The following is a 5,705-nucleotide window of genomic DNA, read 5'->3' on the forward strand; positions in this document are numbered from 1 at the left end:
GATTTTCCCTCTGTCTGTCTTCTGATGAATTTGTTGCTGTTTAGCTCATGGAATACCAACAGCGATATCTGCACAGCCTGTCACATGCCGTGCCTTTCAAAGAAAACACCGCCGTTGTCGTTGTTGTTGTTTTCAAAGATGGCCACTATGATTCCTGCAGTGAAGCAGCATCCAGCACAGCTGTAACATAGTGAACATTTAAAAAAAAAATTGCTGGTGAGTAACCAAACTGCCAGCGGTCTTGCATGGGCGCAGTCACCTGCAGATATATTAACATGATTGACGGGCGAGGCTGACAGCTCAGCAGGGTGCGGTGTGGCACGGCACATGACCTGCAGTGCGCCCCCCCCCCCCCCCCCCCCTTAGATTCATCAGCAGCCTGGAGGATAAGAGCAGCAATGGGGGGAATGGGGGGGGGGGGCACTAATGACTAAACACAAAAAACACGCCACAGCCAAGTTACAGTTGAAAAGGCTTTACCTCTTTCAAGCTTAATGTAGTTTGTGTATGTGGTGTATCAATGTGTGTTGCTGTGGGGGTGAGACAAAGATAGAGAGAGTATGAGAAAGTGAGTATGAGAAAGACAGAGAGAGAGAGAGAGAGAGAGAGAGAGAGAGTGTGTATTGGTGTGTGTGTGTGTGTGAGTGTGTACATGTGTGTTGGTCTGTGTATGTGTGTGTACAGATGTTTTCTTCTCCTGTGTTACCAGGCATCCTCCTAGTGGTGTTCTGTGTTAGTACTGTTTTTTTTAAATTATACATTAAAAAGGCAGGGACGGGTAAAAGCATCCATCGGCAGCAAACACTTTTATTTATTCATCTTGCTCTTCCTCACGCCTCGGCCTCCAGTCTGCAGCTTGTCAGTGCTCTTGTACGCGGCTGGTGTGCTTCGCCTGTGGATCCTGGTTGGAGAGAGTGAGAGAGCGTGCCGGTGGGATGTCTGGCCCACGGAAGACAGCTAGTAAAACAATCCAGCTGTCAGATGTGGAGAATCTTTTATTTATTTCTTCAAAGGAAAAGGAGGCAAGGAGAGGCAGAGAAAGAGCAAAGAGAGGAGAGGGGGCGAGAGGGGGAAGAGAAAGAGACAAAGAGAGAGAGAGAGAGAGAGAGAGACAGAGAGAGAGAGGTGTGTTAGGGAGGATCCCAGAGGGCACTGGTGGGCCATGCTGTCAGACACGTCTCAGTAACGCTTTGGGCCGGGTTTTGTTTTCTTGCACGACACACTTTGACACGTTGCATTGGAACAGAAATGCAGTTTCAGCTGTGCAGGTCAGATCCCAAAGACAAGTTTTTTTCATACAACCCAAATACATGGTTACATATTTACTATGCATCAAAAGGTACTCCTTCAACCTGTTCAGTTACTTTTCCAGGACTAGGCCTGTCTTCTGTCTCTCAACCTGCAGGCTAAACACACACAATACAAGTCAGTATTATGTAGGTATAGGTAGAATCGTGTGGGTGGCCTTCAAGTGCATGGCCCCCTAAGCACTGACACCAGAAACATCATATCCAGTACTGTGTTAAATTCATAGGACACACACCAAAAGGTTGCTCATTCCTTTTCCTGCTCCTTTTCTGGCAAGGACCAAGCATCGCTCTCACTCTCTCTCTTTCTTTTTACCTCACTCTCCCTGTCTCCCTCTCTCTCTCTCTTTACCTCACGCTCTCCCTCTCTCCTGCTTTCCTTTTCTTTACCTCACTCTCTCCATCTCTCTTTCTCTTTACCTCCCTCTTTCCCTCTCTCTCTCTCTCTCTCTCTCTTTGTCTTTACCTCACTCTCTCCCTCTATCCCTCACTCTCTCTTTCTCTTTACCTCACTCTCTCCCTCTCTCCCACTCTCTCAACCTGCGGCCAGGGCAGGACGGTCAGTGCTGCCCCATGTGAACCACACACCCTCCCCCTGTCCCTCGTAAGGGCTTTCAGCATGTCACTCCGCATTACGCCGCACCCCCTCAATCTGGAACTGTAGGGAAGGAATGCAAACCTTACTTTTACATAAGCACCTCATCCCTACTTGGACCTTAGGTTAGCTGCGTGCCAGCAAGTCAAACACCCCCCCCCCCCCCCCCCCCCAACACACACACACACACAGAGACACTGACACTGACACATACACACACACACACACACACAGACACTTACACATACACACACACACACACACACACACACACACACACACAGACACTTACACATACACACACACACACACTCACACACAGACACTTACACATACACACACACACACACGCACACACACACACACACACCGCCTGCTCTCTCCCCTGAATGAGTCAGCCCCAGAGAGCATCTCAGTGTGACTCAAGGACAGCTTTAACCTTTAACTTCCGAGTAACAGCAGAGCCCACAACTCTCTCATTCTCCATCTATCTATCCATCTATCTCTCTCTCTCTCTCTCTCTCACACACACACACAAGCAAACACACAAAAACCATCATCATATCTCATTTACATCATTCTTTGCGTATAATTTAATATAATGTTTTTTTTTTTTTGCAATTAAATTTTATTTATGAACATACATGGTACATATCTCATAAGGTACAGTGTGCAGAAAAAAGGAAGGTCAGAATACAAAATTACATATTGGTTGCGTGTTCCTGGTTAAAAGAAAACAACATACTGAAAAGAAAAGCTACAAAGGTATAGCTAGGTCTGCTAGTTAGATGTCAGGTATTCAGGCCCTCTGCCCCTAATCCTTGCCAACATAACCTCATATGATGCTGTTTCACTCATCAATGCTTTCCATTCGTTAAATGTTGGTAGTGTGGGAGCTTTCCAATATCTCAGTATAATTCTGGCAGCTGAGGCTATCCCAACCATCAAAACTGAATGGGCACTTCTTGTCAGTTGTGGAATTTCTGTTTTATCACCCAGAAGGCATAAACGTGGGGAAAATGGCAAAGATAGTCCTACCCATGCCTCTAAGAAATCCAATACTCTACGCCAAAATGGGTTGACCATAGAGCATTCCCATATGAGATGTACAAATGTGCCCATCTCTTTTTTGCATTTCCAGCATGTGTTGGTACTTATTAGTCCTATTTTGAAAAGCCTACATGGTGTCCAGTAGTACCGGTGTAGAATTTTATATTGAGTGAATTTACCTCTAGTTTCCTTTATATATCTACCATTATCAGTCAAAATCTGTTTCCAAGTATCATTGTCAATCTGACAGTCAAGGTCCCTCTGCCAGATTATCCTCAAATTGTCACATGTGCTGCTGGATAAATACATTGAATTACTGTAGAATACTGATGCCTTATGGTTGAGTGGGTTTTGAAGATAGTCGGTTACTGGGTTGCCTGTTTCATTTGGCTGGCACTTTTTTGTTAAGCAGTGTCTTATCTGCAGGTATTTCCAGAAATCCCCCTTATCTTGTAGATTATACTCTTGGGCTAATTCAGTGAATGACTTAAATACACCATCTTTATAGAGATTACTTATTGTATGTATTCCCTTATCTAACCATCTCCTCCAAAATACAGTTTGTTTCCCTATTTTGGCTTCTGAGTTTAACCAAAGTGATGCATATTGCTGCTTGTAATGTGAAACCTTGTGTATTTTATGAACCTTTGCCCATACCTCCCTAGAATGTTTAATTATTGGATTCTTGTCTCTCTCTTTGTCAGTTGACTGCTGAGATATTACAGTTATAGGCTGGAACGGCTCGGCCAGAGCCTTTTCAATAGCGGCCCACTCCAAACCAGACTCTGTCCCACTCCAGTGTTTAGCTATCTTGACCATTTCAAAAGACCAACTATATAGTCTAACGTCAGGTAAACCCAACCCTCCTTTATCCTTGGGTGCATACAGTTTGCTCAACTTAAATCTGGGCTTCCTTCCAGCCCATAGAAAGTCTTTAATGAGATTGTCATACTGTTTAAAAATGTGATCAGGTATATTGAGTGGTAGCATCATGGATACATAGTTAAATTGTGGGGCTATTACCATTTTAACAACATTTACTTTACCCCACAGAGTCAGATTTAACTTCCCCCATTTTCCTACGTTTGTTTTGATTTTTTGAAGGAGTGGATCAAAGTTGAGTGTGGTCATCTCATGTAGGTCTGAGCTTAATTTAATACCCAAGTAGATCATGCCCTTAGTAATCCATTTGAAGTTATGTTGTGTTATTACTTGTGGATGGCAGTGTTTGGATATGGGCATTGCTTCAGATTTGGTCCAGTTGATTTTGTAACCTGAAAGCTTAGAGTATTCACCTATGGTGTCCATTAGAGCAGGCAATGAGTTTTTAGGATCACTGGTCAGAAAAAGAATGTCATCTGCATAAAGCATTAGTTTGTGCTCGCTACCACCACCATTCACTCCTTTAATGGAGGGGTTTGCTCTAATTGCAGCAGCCAGAGGTTCCAGGGCAATTGTAAATAGGAGTGGCGAAAGGGGGCACCCTTGTCGTGTTCCTCTGGAAAGATCAAAAAATGATGAAGTTACACCATTTGTCATGACCGCTGCTTTGGGGGAGTTGTACATTATTTGTATCCATTTGCTGAAACCAGTGCCAAAACCGAACCCTGACAGGGCAGAGTGCAGGAAACCCCACTCAACCCTGTCAAAGGCCTTCTCAGCATCCAATGAGATAGCAGCCACTGGTGCTGTGTTGGAAGAGTTCAGCCACATTAAATGTAAAAGCCTTCGTAAGTTATCAGTTGAAGATCTACCCTTTATGAAGCCCACTTGGTCTGTATGTATAATATATGGTAAAACCGTTTCAAGCCGTAAGGCCAGTACTTTGGCCAGTATTTTACTATCTACATTAATGAGGCTAATTGGTCTGAAATTAGCAGGGTCTGTATGATCTCTACCTTTTTTAGGAATCAGTGATATAAGTGCTTCATTCAGAGTCGGTGGGAGTGAGCCAGTCTGAAAGGCCTCATCAAATACCTTGGTCAGTATAGGGGCAATTATATCTATATACTCTTTATAGTACTCTACGGGGAACCCGTCGTTTCCGGCAGATTTCCCAGTTTTCATTGATCGAATGGCATTTTTCACCTCTTCCTGGGTCACTGATTTGTCTAAGAGGGCTACCTGTTCGGGTGAAAGGTTTGGAAGATTTATGTTCGTGAAAAAGTTCTGCACTGATAGTTTGTTTGGTGTAGCTGATGATCTGTACAGATTCTCATAAAAGTTTTTGAATACCTCATTGATTCCCTTGGAGGAAGTCACCAGAGAACCCCCTGATCTTATTGCTGGAATTACATGTGCGGAGCTTTGTTCTTTGAGCTGTCTAGCCAAAAGCTTGCCTGTTTTTTCCCCTGACTCATAAAAGGTTGTTTTTAATCTAAACAAAGCATATTCAGCCTTTTTATTAAATATCTCGTGTAATTTAAATTTGCATTTGCAGATGTTATTAAACAAGCTGTCAGAATATTGTCTGGCCAGTTCTCTTTCCATTTCACTTAATTCCGTTTCTAATTTCTTGATGGCATTAATATTTTCTCTTTTCTTCTTGGAAGATTGTGCAATGATCTTGCCTCTAACATAAGCTTTTGATGCTTCCCAAACCATTGCTACTCTGTCTGTGCTACCCATATTGATCTCAAAAAATGATGACAAATCCGCTGCTAGTTCGTTATTAAATACTTCATCATGCAGCAGGGATGTATTCATTCTCCACCTGCCTCGTCTTAATCTATCTGACTGTATGTTTATACAGA

This window comes from Clupea harengus, chromosome 20, assembly GCF_900700415.2.
Source record: "Clupea harengus chromosome 20, Ch_v2.0.2, whole genome shotgun sequence".
NCBI lineage: Eukaryota > Metazoa > Chordata > Actinopteri > Clupeiformes > Clupeidae > Clupea > Clupea harengus.